This window comes from Pinus tabuliformis, chromosome J (assembly GCF_031772625.1).
Source record: "Pinus tabuliformis cultivar Carrire ecotype Pingquan chromosome J, CPIR1, whole genome shotgun sequence".
Taxonomy (NCBI): domain Eukaryota; kingdom Viridiplantae; phylum Streptophyta; class Pinopsida; order Pinales; family Pinaceae; genus Pinus; species Pinus tabuliformis.
Genome location: NC_142295.1, coordinates 281,951,367 through 281,966,655, shown reverse-complemented (window position 1 = coordinate 281,966,655; position 15,289 = coordinate 281,951,367).

Here is a 15,289-nt window from a genome sequence, read left to right as displayed (position 1 = left end):
TCGATAGATTGGGTCAATAATTCACAATATTAAGGTTCATCTTCTGATCCTTTCTCTGGTACATTCTTGACTAATGAAAGCATCATGTAAATCATGATGTTAGACGATGTGCCATTAGACGATAATAATCATCGTTCCTCCTTACCTGAAACCTCTAAGGATAATCTTGGAGACATTTACTCACCCAATATTGTTTAGATATATACATATTCCCTATCTATTCATTATGTTGATTCTGAGAAAAATGATCAAATATTGAAGAGACTCTTTCTGTTGATATTTCAATTAAACCAATAATTGTGAAAATGTACACATTGGTGCATCTTGTTCTTGTGATGAGGTCGAGATCTATAAATCCCTTTTCCAGGAGTCTTTAGAAGTTTTCACCTACACATATGAAGAGATTCCAGGTGTTGATCCAAATATTGTTGTACATGAGATCAAAATGTATCTAGACACTAAGCTAGTTCGATAGCACTTACATGAAGTTCATCCTAAGAAATATGCTACAATTAAAGTAGAGGTTGAAAAAATTCTATGTGTTGGTTTCATTTACCCAATTCCTCTTACTGATTGGGTCTCAAAATTTTTTCTTGTAATGAAGAAACAAGGCACGATTCATGTTTGTGTCGATTATTGGGATATCAACCATGCATGTCCTAAGGACAATTACCCAACTGTGTTTATCAATCAAATTGTTGATGATTATGCTAGAAGAGAAGTTTCTTCATTTATGGATGGTTTCTCGGATACAAAAAAATCAACGTACTCCCATCAGAGTAACATAAAATTGCATTTATTTGTCCATGTGGCACGTTTCCCTATCGAAAGTTCCCTTTCGGTTTGAAAAGTTTTGGCGCAACTTTCCATAGGGCCATGAATTATGCCTTCCATGAGATTAAGAACATTTTACAACCCTATTTAGATGACCCACCTTCCCAATATAAACATCCTGAGGATCATCTGATACATCTCTGGGCTATTTTATTATATTGTTGGCTTTATAATATTAGGCTAAATCTGCACAAATGTGTGTTTTGTGTTCAATCCAGTCAAATTCTCAGCTTTGTTGTGTCAAAGAAAGGAATTCATATTGATCCACTTTAAGTGCAAGCAATCCTTGATTTTCCAACCCCTTCCTCACTTGTTCATTTACAATGCCTCAAAGGGAAGGCTAACTTTCTACGAAGATTTTTTCCTAATTATGCTAAATTGACCAAAGGATTTACTTAGTTGTTGAAGAAAGGGGTTCCCTTTCGTCGGAATGATACAGCCTAAAAGGATTTTGAAGCTTTGAAATATGTTCGGGTTCAGGCATCATTGCTGTATCCCCCCGATTATCAATGTGATTATTTCTTGTATATTGTTGCTGCAATTACTACCATTTCTATGTAGTTGGTCCAAGAAGATGACATAGCGGATGATCATCGCATTTATTATTTGAGTCAGAATTTAAACAAAATACAAACCAAATATACTCACTTTGAAAAGTTAGCTTTGGTAGTCGTCCAAGTTGTCCAAAGCTTCCGCCACTACATTTTGCTTTGTAATACTATGGGAGTTTATGATTGCATCCCAATGACATATATTTTGTCACAACAATTGCTAGGGGGAAAGTAATATAAATGGATTTTTTTTTCTCTAGGAGTTCAAATTGGAATTCATCAAGTCCAAACCTAAGAAATCCTTAATCTTTGCCAAACTGATATGCAACCTTCCCTTATCTGAAACTGATTCTACATATGATGATTCTATTCTTGAAAAGTCGTTGTTATTTATTTCTTCTTCCGATCCTTGCTATGGAGATATTATCATGTATCTCCAGACCTAAATTTTTTGGCCCAATACTGCTTGCTCTGGCCATTGATTTATCTGATAGAATGATAAAAATTACATTATAATTGGTGATGAACTTTATTGTCATGGTATCAATACCATATTTAGATAGTGCCTCCCTCATGAGGAGGTCGAGAAAGTTCTAAACAACTACCATGTTGGATCATGTGGCAGACATATGTCTGACTATGCCACCACCCATAATATTTTGTGTGTTGGTTATTTTTTACCTACTATGTTTTGAGATAGCACAATGTTGGTCCAAAAATGTCATTATATCCGTATTTATGATCGTAAAATTCATTTTTCACCTACTCCTCTACATCTTTTTATCATCATTAGACCTTTTGCAAAATAAGGCATTGATTTTATGACATGTAACCCTCACTTGGGTGGGGGGCATGGTCACATCATTCTGGTGGTAGATTACTTTACCAAGTGGGTTGAAGTGACGCCTATATAATAACTAGAAAACAACTTCTTTGTTTACTTTTAATCATGTCGTTGCTAGACTTGGTGTACCACAAGCCATTGTTACAGACCATGGGAAAAAATTTTAGAATCACATGATGCCTAAGCTTACTGCCAAGTTGGTCCTTCAACATGACAACTCAACTCCCCATTACTCATAGGAAAATGGGAAATTAGAAGCTATAAAATTGTTTTCAAAACAATGTTGCAACGCATGATAGGGATTCACAAAATGAATTGGCACCTCATCCTTTCTGAATCTTTGTGGGAATATTAAACCTATGTCTGGATTGCAACTAGATTCAAACCTTTCCAATTGGTGTATGGTCTAGAGGAAATCCTTTCCATTGAATGCAAGATTCCATCTTTGAATATTTTTGTTGAACTTCTCCTCACAACTTATGGAGAAGAAGAGTGTCTCTTGTATCTAGTACATTTTGATTAAACCCAATGTGATGTTGTGATAACCAATGAGGCCGACAAGAAACACATCAAAGCCCAATATGAAAATAATGTTAAACTTCTTGCCTTATCGTAGGGTGATATATTCCTTCTATACAATCAGGAAGTCAGTAAGTTAGTGGTTAGGAATCTTGAGCCAATGTGGCTAGGCTTGTGCATAGTTAAACCTGTCCTTGTTAAAGGGCTTACAATCTCTTTAATTTTGATGGAATTCCCTTGGTACAACCTATAAATGGGTTGTACCTTAAAAAATACAATGCTTATATCATATTTACGTATTTGTTGTGTATTTACTGTATAGGTGTGTTACTGTGTTTGCAGCCTATTTCCTTTGAGGTTTCCTACTATCTCTCAATTACTTTTGATTTTTAGATGTCATCATCCCTTCAACCATATGTTAGTTATGTTGATGGTGCTATTCATAGTACTTATAATATTTCCTTTGTAGCATGGGCTATTTATTCTCTAAGGGATGAGTTAATAAGTTTACAAGGACTTGTATCGGTTGCTCTATCAATAATATCACTGAGTATAGATGATCGAACTATTTTATGATGTTATTTCATGTGGAATTCACCATTTACTAGTCAGAATTGATTCCCAACTGGTAGTACGACATTGGAATAACATCTATTCAGTATGCAGTCCAACTATTCTTCACATGTTTTTAAGGGTTCTCCTTCTAGAAACACATTTAGATTACATTCAATATCAACACATTCCTAGAAGTCTAAACACATCAATTGATGCGTTAGCAAGTTATGTTTTAGACAAACATTTGCAGCATATGTAAAATTTCAATTCACATCACACATTGAACAATGTATAGAGCAAATAGGAAACATCGATAGGTAATTGTATATATTTTGAGAGAGAGAGAGTTTTATTTTACAAAAAATTATGTCCAAGACACGTATGGTCACATGACCTATACTATCAAAATAAATGTAGACAAAAATATGGCTCTATGGCCTCCTAGTAGACTAGTCCCGATGATGACTACGATATCAAATAACTGCATGGGAAACCTTGCATAGTAGCTGATTAATGTTCTCTAGTACTCCAATATTGTATTGTTGTAAGCACATGTGGATCTCATGGACCCTAGTCTCTGATATACTATGGGTCAAATCCTCGACATGGTTCTCGAACTTGGCAAGAGTCTTGAGCACATTAAGATCCTGCATATCCTCTTCTACTCCTCCAACAAGTAACTGCTATTGGTGCAAGTTGTGTCTCTCCTTACACTAAAGATATGAAGAGCCTACTTGTCATATTGGATCAATATTTTCATGTGAAATCAATAGTTAGTCTCTAATATATGAAAAATATCAACAACAAAAAAATTGTAAATTCTCAAAAATTAAGAATATTCCAAATGACATTGTTTTTACCTATATTACCCAATTTCTTACCTTCAGGTAAAATTAGCTCTCGATGTGCTCAGAAGTCAATTTTGACTTATCGATAGTCCTCAATCATAATGAGTTGTAATCATATCCATCGAAAGAAAGTAGGTGTGGAGCTCATTGAAGATACACCTGCAGGATGAGACATGAGATATACCCATTGCCTCATCCATGAAACTCTAGGATCTCGAAGTGCAAGCTCGATATGTTGAGGTCAAAGTAGTTGAATCTTCTCTAGAGAAAATCATATCCAAAGTTCTTCATTCCCCCATCCTTTTCCCTATTGAGTTTTTCCTTCATATTTTCAAACACCCCTTCAATCCAGTTAAATACAATAATTTTTATGCATTCCAATGGATACTACATGTGGGACTTGGTGGCCAAATTCAAAGTGGCACTGCAAGCCAACTGAACAATGAGAAAAAGGATAATATTGAGAGGCAGTCGAGTCACATCGTCAATCTCTATTTTCCCATCCTTTGTTGGCTGAGAACAAGCTCTATAGTGAGCAACTATATAATCCTTGATGGCTTCACCACCTCTTCTCATCCCATATAATGAGACATGAGCTCCTCTCCAATATAAACTTGTTAGAAAATAAATATCATCAACCTCTATCCTGAGAGTATGTGATCCTATCCTAAAGCATTGTCCTTTAATATCTTATGCCCTCACTAGATATTCCAATAACTCAAGTTGAGCTCTCATTGTTGGAAGCCAAAAACTCTTAAGGAGTCCACAATTCCTTAAGCATTGTATTGTTGTTGGGTCATTCGATGCTTCTAAATATTGGACTCATATTCTCTTTCCCTCTAAATCAAAACCATTTTTACCGTGGTAGATTCTTGTAACACCATGAGAGAGAAAATTAGAAAGAATCTATTGCAAAAATCTGAGAGAAATTCAAATGAAAACCACAAACCCATTTTTTGAACTATGCTCAGCACATTTGATTTTAAGGGGATAGAGCACCCCAATGCACCTCCCCTTCTTTGGAGGGTGCTCTAAAGCACTCCTTCCATCTTTAAAAGAGAAATCTCGGTGCACGTTTCAATAGAGTTGGGGTACGTTGGACCTAGGGCACAAATCTATGACCAAACATCACTAAAAACATAAAACCAAAAATGGAAACCATGAATAGAAAGAGAAAGGATAGAGCTTCTACCTGGAACTTATGTCACTCAAAATGGTCCACCCATTTGTCTGCAATCACTTGATGAATATCGAGGGTAAAAAGCACTTCAGAGTTCACTCTTAAGAGGTAAAAATGAATTTACTTTTTTCCTATTTATAGTCAATTTCACTATTACTTTATTAAATTTTTTTATTTTGACCTAATTTTAACATATTACATGTATTTTTAATCGTTTGATGATGTTTTGAGCAAGTTAAAATCTATTTGAAGTATCTTTTTATGATTTTAAGTTTAATATAGGTCATTTTGATGAAAGAGCATCTTTTATAGCTTTTCTTAGCTCTGCAAACTCATGAAAAAGGAACCCCATAGAGTCCTCTTTCAACTCTTTTTAGACTCCCTAAAAATGAAAAGATTGTCAAAAGCTTGACTTTTCAAACTTGTTAAAGTAAATGAAAAGGCGTCTTCCCATTATAATTTTAACCCTTTTCCAGACTTGGATAGATTATTTACGAAAAGATAATACTTTAGTCAAAGATGACTAAAAGGTTCTCCTGAGAATTATTTTCCGCCTTTTCAAACTGAAGAGACTGAATTTATGAAAAGCAACCTTGGGAGTTTTTTTTGCCTCTTTTTCAAACTCTCTAAAACTGAAAAAGGAGTCAAGTTACACCTTCCCTGGATGTGTAAAATCATTAGAAAGTTTTGGATTCATAGAACATGACTATATCGAACCATTCCTTCTCAAGGTTTGTTAAAAATACTAAGAAGGATTCATCCGAAGGATGAACTTATAAATTAAGAATATGTTATCCTCCTCAAGATTAAAAAAAATAAAGAGGTATTAACCATAAATGGCTGGGGAAATCGGGAAATCCGGATACTTAACCTATTAATGGTAGCAAGTCACTCTTGAACATTACACTCTTTCACTTCATCTCCATGATTGTTTGGTTGGGAAAACTACATCCTTTGGTTAATCACACCATATCAAAAGCCTCCATAATAAGATTTGGTTCAATGCTGGCAAATCCATAGAGTTTCATTGATATGTTCAAGAGAAGTTCTTTAGTTGATATATTATACAATACTTCTAAGCCTTCATTCATGTTTGTCATTCCTAAATGAACTCTTCATCAACATCATTTTTTCTCAAATCTTGATAATTGTTTCATGTTGTTGATGGGGGATACATCAAGGCCCTCCTGCAATGGGTCACTTCCAGTCAACATCAACTCATTATCCAAGAATTTGACTTAGAAACTCGCTTAGGTACCTTGAAGATTTCATACATCAATGAAAAGTTTTGTTGTTTTCGGCAGCAGGTCATCATGATTAGCCTTTGACCAAAAGATTTTTTGTGGTGTTCGACTTCATCTCATTAATTCACACCACATAGATTGTACTATAGTATCTTGAGAGCCATTAACATGCTTGATGGTTTCGCTCGCACATGTTAATAACTTACATAATTCGTTGGTAATGATATGGTGTGTATCATGTTCAACTTAAACTCATTTATTCACATGGTTAGAATCGAACATCAAGAGACTGAGTGAATGAGGTAGAAGACATCATACATAAAATATTAAAAAGCGTGATGGCTATTTTTAGCACTCTGCAATTTTCTTAGGCTAAGGAAGAAAACTACAAAGGTAACCACAAAACAACTTTTAAACATGGGATCTAGCCCTTCCAGCTTTAGAGAGGGATATCTCTAGATGATTTAGATTTCTTCTTTAGATTTTAGGCTATCTATTTGAGTTCGAGATGGTTTTTTTCAAAGGTTTGGTTGAAAGATGCAAGAAAAATCCATTGGGCATGGAGTCATGAACCCTTTGGGTAATCAATCAAAAAATGATAGAGGAGCTATATCAGGGGAGGATAGGCAAACTTTTGGATCTCTTAGAGTATTTGTGGGGTGAATAGGATGAATATGATTTGAGTTCATTTAAATATAGAGCATACTAGGATGACTTATATATTTAACATTAGAAAGAAAACATGGATATTGCTAACAAGCCAGAGCAGAGTACACTTAAGAAAATTCAGCCCTTAATCTTCTTGCAACAATAAAGAGAGAAAAAAACATATGGAAAGTGAGAAAAGAAATAATTTAACATAATAAACTACATCACCAATTGTTTGATGTGGGAATCCTCGAAAAAAACTCTTTGTACTTATGTAAATTGATCACTTTGGGTTCAATACATGACTTACATCAACGCATAGCCCTTTTCTTCATACAAATTCCAACCCTTTCTAAGTCTTATTACAAAGTATTTATTGACTTGCTTCTGAACTAACTTCGGATTCCAAAAGGAATTGATTACAAATAATATTTAACAAAATTACATATATTAATGAAATAGAAACTAGAAAATAGATATTCTGGACAAATTCGACTGTTTGTTGAAAATTTGAAGGGAATTTGTCACTTGCTGATGCTATTTTCCTGCTCCTTCTTTTTGTCTTGTGCCAAAATTGTAGGTATTATGTTCCTCATTATTTGACCAACTCTAGTAATTAGTCCCAGCATTCTTCCCCAGGGATAGAAGACTTCACCATGCTACTAAACCTTTGATCTACCTCAGTGTAAGTTTTAAAAGTTGGCTTATTCAAAAATAAATGATCAATTTCATGTTGTATGTTTAAATCCAACTGCATGCCGTTAAGAAAGGATTCTCCTTTGATAGCTCCCTTTTCCTTTGCAAACTTAGACACATTTGCAGCTATGTTGCATAACAGTTCCTGGTAATTTTCTAATGGAATCAGTTTTCCATTAGAATTTCTAAGAGTTAGAATTTCTTTCTCTTGCAACACAACAAACTTATTCTTAAATATTTTCGCTTGTAGCTCTAGTTCTTTAAAATTATTCTCAAACTCCACCATCAAATTCTTTTTAGTTAAAACTCTTTTGACTTCCATTATTGTCTTTGTTCTTTCCTCAATGTGAAGCTCTTCAAGTTCTTCTATGGTTTTAGAGTTCAACATCCATATTATCTTTTGTGCTTCTTCTAGCCTATGCTCAATATCAGCTTAAGTTTGCTCCAACTCTGCTTTAACTATCTGGACCAGTTCTTCCTATTAAAAAATGATTTAGATAGAAGGCCACAATTATGTAATATTAGCATTAATATTTTTCCAAATGATACATTTGGCCTCTTACAACATTTGATTAACGATGGACTAGTCTTCATACTTCTAAATTTTTTGAATTAACTTGAAGTTATTTTGTACTTCTGCCAAGTATGCATTATATAAATTTATCTTGTTTTCTTCCATCTTGGTGAGCGTTGCTGAAAATTTCTCCACCTCTTTATTTTTTAGTGATAATTCCCCCAAAGCTTGAGTTAGCTCTTCTAAGGAATCTATAACTGATACTTGTGCTATCAGCTGGGTTACAGTTCTTATTGTTGGTGTTCCTACTATTGATGTTCCTGTTGTTGTTGTTCATGTTGTTGATATTCATTCTATTGATGTTCCAACTATCTCCCATTGCTCCTTTTATTTTAGTAGTGCTTCCATGTCTAGTTCCGTTTTCTGGATTTGAGAATTCTGTTCTACTACTATTATAAACAACTTTTATTTCTCCATCTCCAAACTAGTGACTTCCTTAGCATGTTGGTGTTCTGTAGTTGGAAGTTTGAATTATTTCCTGAGAGCTTGAATGTCTGTATTCTTGCTTTTGATCAAATCCTATGATTCCTTGACATCACTAGGATCATATCCTAGTTTAATAAATAAATCTTCTAATTTCTTGATTCTACTATCTTTGACCATAGAGGGAATCCTCTCAATCTTCAGCTGTGAGTGAAATTTTTTATGTGAAACCTGAAATTTAAAATCAACCATGGTTAAGCTCGTTAGATTTGAGTAGATCATCTCATCATCCTACTTCTCAAAATAGATCTAATCTATTGCATGAACTTGTTTGTTATCAACTAAAAATATGGAGGCCTTATAATCTTCAACACCTTTGGGGGTTGACACTTTGGGTTCCAAAAAGGCCATTTGAAATTGTCCCTTATCTGAATCAAAAGAAGACAACAACTTGTGTTAAGTGGTGGCAATTTGTTTCCAGAATTATGAGTCTGTTGAAGCTTTGAGAGCTTCATTCTTTAATTTGATCTCCTTGTACCTTGTCAAAATATGTGGCCTTGGTGGAGCCTGAGAAGTAGAAGATATAGGAGACTCATTTGTCTCTTCTACATATGGGAAAGAGGTGCTAGGAGCGTTTATCAAAACCAATGTAGTCTACTCCTGTACATCCCTTTCTTATGAAGATTCTTCTTGAATGGTGATTACTTGAGGATTAGTCTTACTATCAATCTTTTTAGTGTTCTATGGATCCTTCTTCCTTCTCTTCAATAGAAGAAAATCTGCAACCCGTATTTGAGAGTCATTGGGAGACATGCTTTCCCTTAGCCTCTTTCTTTCTTTTTCTTTAGGAATAGGAGCTTGTAATGAAGACTAACTAAAAAACTACTCTTCAGCCTCTTGTAATGTGCCTTCTACCCATTCCTCTTGATTATCATACTACTTTATCTCTGGGCTTGTTGTATGTGGATATGGAGTACTTTTTTGTTCAATCCTCAACTTATAAATTACCCCCAAAGGATCATAGGAGCATGTGAAGTTGGGTTTGAATTTCATCTGTTTTAACATTGCTTCCACCTCCTTTGCTGCTGTTCTAGTGTTTAGAATGTAAGGGCCTACTTGTGACTTTATCTTGAATTGTGATTTCTTCTTATTATACACAAAATGTAGGTCATCCATATTTAACATCTGCCTGGCATACTCAAAAGAAAAAATCCTTACATGCACAAAGATTGGTAATCTATAAGGAGGGAGCTCACATCCATAAATTCTGATCTCTATATAGTTCTAGTATAAATACCAATCTCCAACCTTTGATTGTTTTGGGAGGTGCAAAAATTTCTTGATTTCTGGAAATATCCTCAGTATAATATCATTGCATAATAAACACAAAGATGTGTGAAGTAATTGGTCTAAAAAATTTGTATAAGTGTACTCCTCTGAATTTCTTCCGACCATTGAAGTCTAATGGATAACTAACAATGGGTTACCCTGCTCGTCCATCTTCTACATTCAAAGTGGAATCTCTTTGCGTGGTAAAATAACATGAGCTACACTAACACTGGCTAATATTTCAATATACCTCCAGCTTTAAATTTCATAAATTGATCATGCATGACATCAGACAAAAAATTGACTTTAATTAAATAGAACTAAAGGTTTTTGCCCAACTAAGGACACTGATAAGAACCCTAAAATGACCTCATCAACCCACTTGCCTATATAATATCTTTGTAAGTGAGTCACCATGGAAATTACTTGCTTTGATATTTCTGGGAAAATGGGAACAAGGTATGGGGGATTAGATCTGAGAAATTCAACATTTTTAGAGAGAAAACATTAAAAAATATGGGCTCTCTGGGGGAAAGTAAGATTTTTATACAATTCCATTAATGTATCAGTAGAAAATGGATGCAGGGAGGCTTGGGGATTTATTTGCAAAGCTTGGAAAATACTCTTAAGAGAAATAGAAAAGATAACTTCATCATTCTGGGAAATCACTACTTCTTTGCTTGAAAGTTATATGAGATGACACCATGATGAAAAATCAAGGAAGAAATGGGTTTGAGGGATAATAAATTGAGGGGGAAGGGAATCCCAGATGCTCAAGTCATCACTGTGATCAAGTTATTTCTGTTTCTCCCAATTATGGAGTTCATATAAGTCGAAGTCACAATCAGTCTGAGCAATTATGTATCAGGTGTTGACCAGAGGAGTTCTATCAAGGTCTGCGACAGAGGGAATCATGGGATCTTCCTCAGTCATATTTCCCTTTCCCTTTTTTCACTAGCATTTTCAATTACAAAGAAGCAGGAAAGAACGAGATTACGAGAGTGCTTATTTGGTCGAAGTTTGTAGAGGGATAGCTGACAGAGAGCACCTGGAAACTTTAGATTGGATCAGGATTGACCTACAAAGACTAAAAGAGAATGGAAAGGAAATAATTGCAGGCTTATGGGGGTTTTTATAAGAGAATTGGTGGGGATCATAACGAAATTACTACCATTTCAGGAGCGAAATAAATTAATTCGAAAACAAGTCATTAGGCTGGAGAGGAATTAATGTGAAACATTCTTCAGTAGGTTGGCAGGTGATTTGAACATTCAATGGTCGAATGATGTGGAGAGGGGATGATGTGGAAAGGAGATGACATGGAGGAATGACATGGTTGGTGGAAAGGAAGACAATTGGCGAGAGCGGATGGGAAGAGGTGATGGGTGAAATGAATGAGGAGGCGGTGATTTTCAGGGGGGGTATGCATGGTAAACAATTTTTGGAAGGGACCCCCTAAAAATCTTGAGGAGCTGACACGTCGCAAAAGCGGTGTTTGCGCAAACAGCTTTTTGGGATCCCCCCACTCCGTTAAACATCGATAGTGCGGTGGGGGGGGGGGGGGGGGGTTCGAAATACTTCTCCCACCATTGATCTGAATGGGAGTCATCACCATTGTTGATTGGCATTCGATAGTCATTCACAACACGACAAATTTTCATTTCATGGGCTAATAATTAATATAAACTAAAGTTATGAAAAAAAATTACATCAAACTTTATTTCGAAATCCAGGCGACATTTTGACTGGCACACCATATGGGGCTTTTGTTTTATTTTTATTTCTTTTAGACTTCATATCTATATATATATATATATATATATTCCCAATTTTTTTTGTCTTTTCATTTCTTTTTCTTTTTATGAGCCAAACAAATGTTAAAATATAATTTTTTTTTTTACAATATCATAGTGGGATGCATAACTTATTTAATTAAACAAGAATCCTATATTTATAGGAGCCTAACAACTATTATCATTCAAATAGTCATCCAAGCATGGGTCCACTCTCTATGATCAATGGACGAGACTATTTGATCATTGTACATGTAATATTGGCTTATATGGTGAGCATGGGTATGCCTCCCTCAACAATGACATCATGATGATCATATGTATTATGACAAATGATGATGTTGACCAATTTGTTCTTGATATAGACTTGTCACAAGGTAAAGCACTCCAATCCTCAGCCATTACTTCTGACTTTGTACTTTAGGGGGCAATTTGTTACAAGCCATTTTGTCACATCAACCCAAAAAATAAATATTGAATGTTCTCCTTCTAGAAGCTTCTAAGGTTGTTTTAACTATTTACCATGGATATAGATCTCGGTTTCCTATCTGATACTATCTTGGAGACCTTATCGCTTATCCCTTGAGCTTATCCTCTCTCATAAGCGGATCTCAAGCATAGATTGGTAAGTCCTAAACTACAATGTTTACCCTATAAATTGATTGCCTCCCATAGATTCGGGTTTGGATTTTGGAGATTGCTAGTGCCCTCATACTGCTACTTTGAGCTTAAGGAAATCATCATTCATTTGCATTAGGGTTGATTGTGAAGGTGTGCTTTTTGATAAAGAAGGACAAGTCAAGTGGGGAGACACATCTACAAATTCAACTTCTAATTATGGTTGTAAATATCTCCTTTATTATTATTCTTTCCTATACTTGTCTTATGCTTATGCTCTTGTAGTTCAATTCCATGTTGACTCATTCAATGAAGATATTTGATTATTCTTTGTGGATGTTGTGGTTCCTTTTCTTGTTTTAGTCATTGTTGCAAGTTCCATTTATAGCGTGTGGAGCTAGGATAGGAGCTTACAAGAAAAGAAGAGAGAAGGACTTGCTACGAATTCTAGGCAGGTTCATTTTCCATATTCAAATCTCTTTAAGGAAATAATTGATTAGTTTTTTCCTCTGTTGTTCTAGATTAGATGACTAGATCTAGGGAATTCATGTTTATCCACAGAAGTGAAATTCCATATAATCCTCTTTATCACTAGCCTCATACATTTTATTATCAATAGAAGTTTTTGAATTACTTCTACTTGTAGTATTAATAATTTTATTCTTAGGTCTCTTCCTATGAGTCCTTTTACTGGCTCTTGTCTTTCCTATATATATATCGATTGTCTTTCCTAATACTAGTTTACATATAGATAATCATTTATTCCCTATCGTTAAGGTTTTTCCACCTTGCAAAAGTTAACATTCTCATCACCAATTCTCATGTTTTTCTTTTATACTAACTAATTTTCCTTTTGTGAAATTTTATTTCCCAAATTCTAACCTAACATTATTCCTCATTTCACATTAATGTAATAGTTCGATCATTATTTTGAAAACTACCATTATTGTCTATGTAATATTTCAATAATTAATTGTCTTCACAAATACCTTAGATCGATAATTAATTTTCTTCACAAATACCTTAGATTAATGCTCAAAGTTATGTAATATTTCGATAATTAATTTTCTTCACAAATACCTTAAATTAATGCTCAAATTTATATAAATATTTGTATAGACAACATGATCATATGTTTTTTATAATAAAGAATTTTCCTTAATCTAACATTGTTCCTCATTTCATATTAATGTAATACTTTTACCATTATTTTTAAAACTTCTACCACTATTGTCTAGGTAATATTTCTATAATTAATTTTCTTCACAAATATTTTAGATCTACACATATACCTTAAATCAATGCTCACACTTATATAAATATTATATCAATGTTCACAGTTATCCTCATCCTCATTTCATATTAATGTAATACTTTTACCATTATTTTTAAAACTTCTACCACTATTGTCTATGTAATATTTCTGTAATTAATTTTCTTCACAAATATTTTAGATCTTCACATATACCTTAGATCAACGCTCACACTTATATAAATATTATATCAATGTTCACAGTTATATAAATATTTGTATAGACAACATGATTATAATCCCATGACTCCATCATTCACCAGTTTTCATTATATTTGATATGTGTGACTTGCGAATGTTTTAATATTTCAATAACCAATTCCCCTTCTTCATACTCCGAAATTAAAGTTATATTGTGACAATTATGTGGGATTATTCGTTATGTCTACAATCCATGTACGTATTCGACATGTTTTTAGATTATTCCTTCCATAAGCGGGAAAGCTTCTTTTATTAGCCACGTATTTAGTTTTTGTGATTATTCTATCAACGACCTAGATTTTACGACCCAAATCAATGGTTAATCTGCAACTAGGTTTACGGTGAGGGTTTAATGACCTCCCAAAGTTATTTTCTTCTTTTCATTTTTACACCAAGTAATTCTAGGTCATGTCACTTGCTACGTCTAGACTTTTGTTAGGGTTTCAATGGTATGAACTTACTATAGGTGCATTTTGAGGCACCTTCTCACATATATGGCCACCATTTGTCACATATTAAGGGTTGACCCTGTAATTTCTCAAAAGGAAGGATTTAATTGTCGGTTCAAGTTCAAAGAATATTCACAAAGATAATTATTACTTAATAGGTTGGTAATGGGTTATTTCACTTCAATTTAATTTATTTATTTGTTATTATTATTTAATTTATTTATTTTTTCGATTCTATACTTTGTTTGGTTAATTTACTGTACTTTGTTTGGTTAATTTACTGATATATTTTAACAGTTCTGTTAATATGTCTGCAAGATAGACATTTGAAATCTCATAATGGTACATAGAGGTTGTTTTTTCGAAACAGGCAGATATTTGCTAATAACCAATTACTAAGCATTGTCAGTTAAAAAAGTTTTATATTATTTAAAAAAATTATTCTTATTGTATAGTTATTGTGATTATTTTTTTATGTTTTGTTTTTTTTTTAAATCTTTCACTACCCTATGGTTATTTGAGGAGTGTTCCTCTTTGTTTGTTTTAGGTTTTTAAATATGATAAAGAGTTTTTTAATAACCAGTAGTATGTGTTTTCCTCTCTATAAAACATTCACACAGTCTCAATCTATTTGAGAGGTGTTCTTCTTTCTTTCTTTTAGGTTTTTAAAT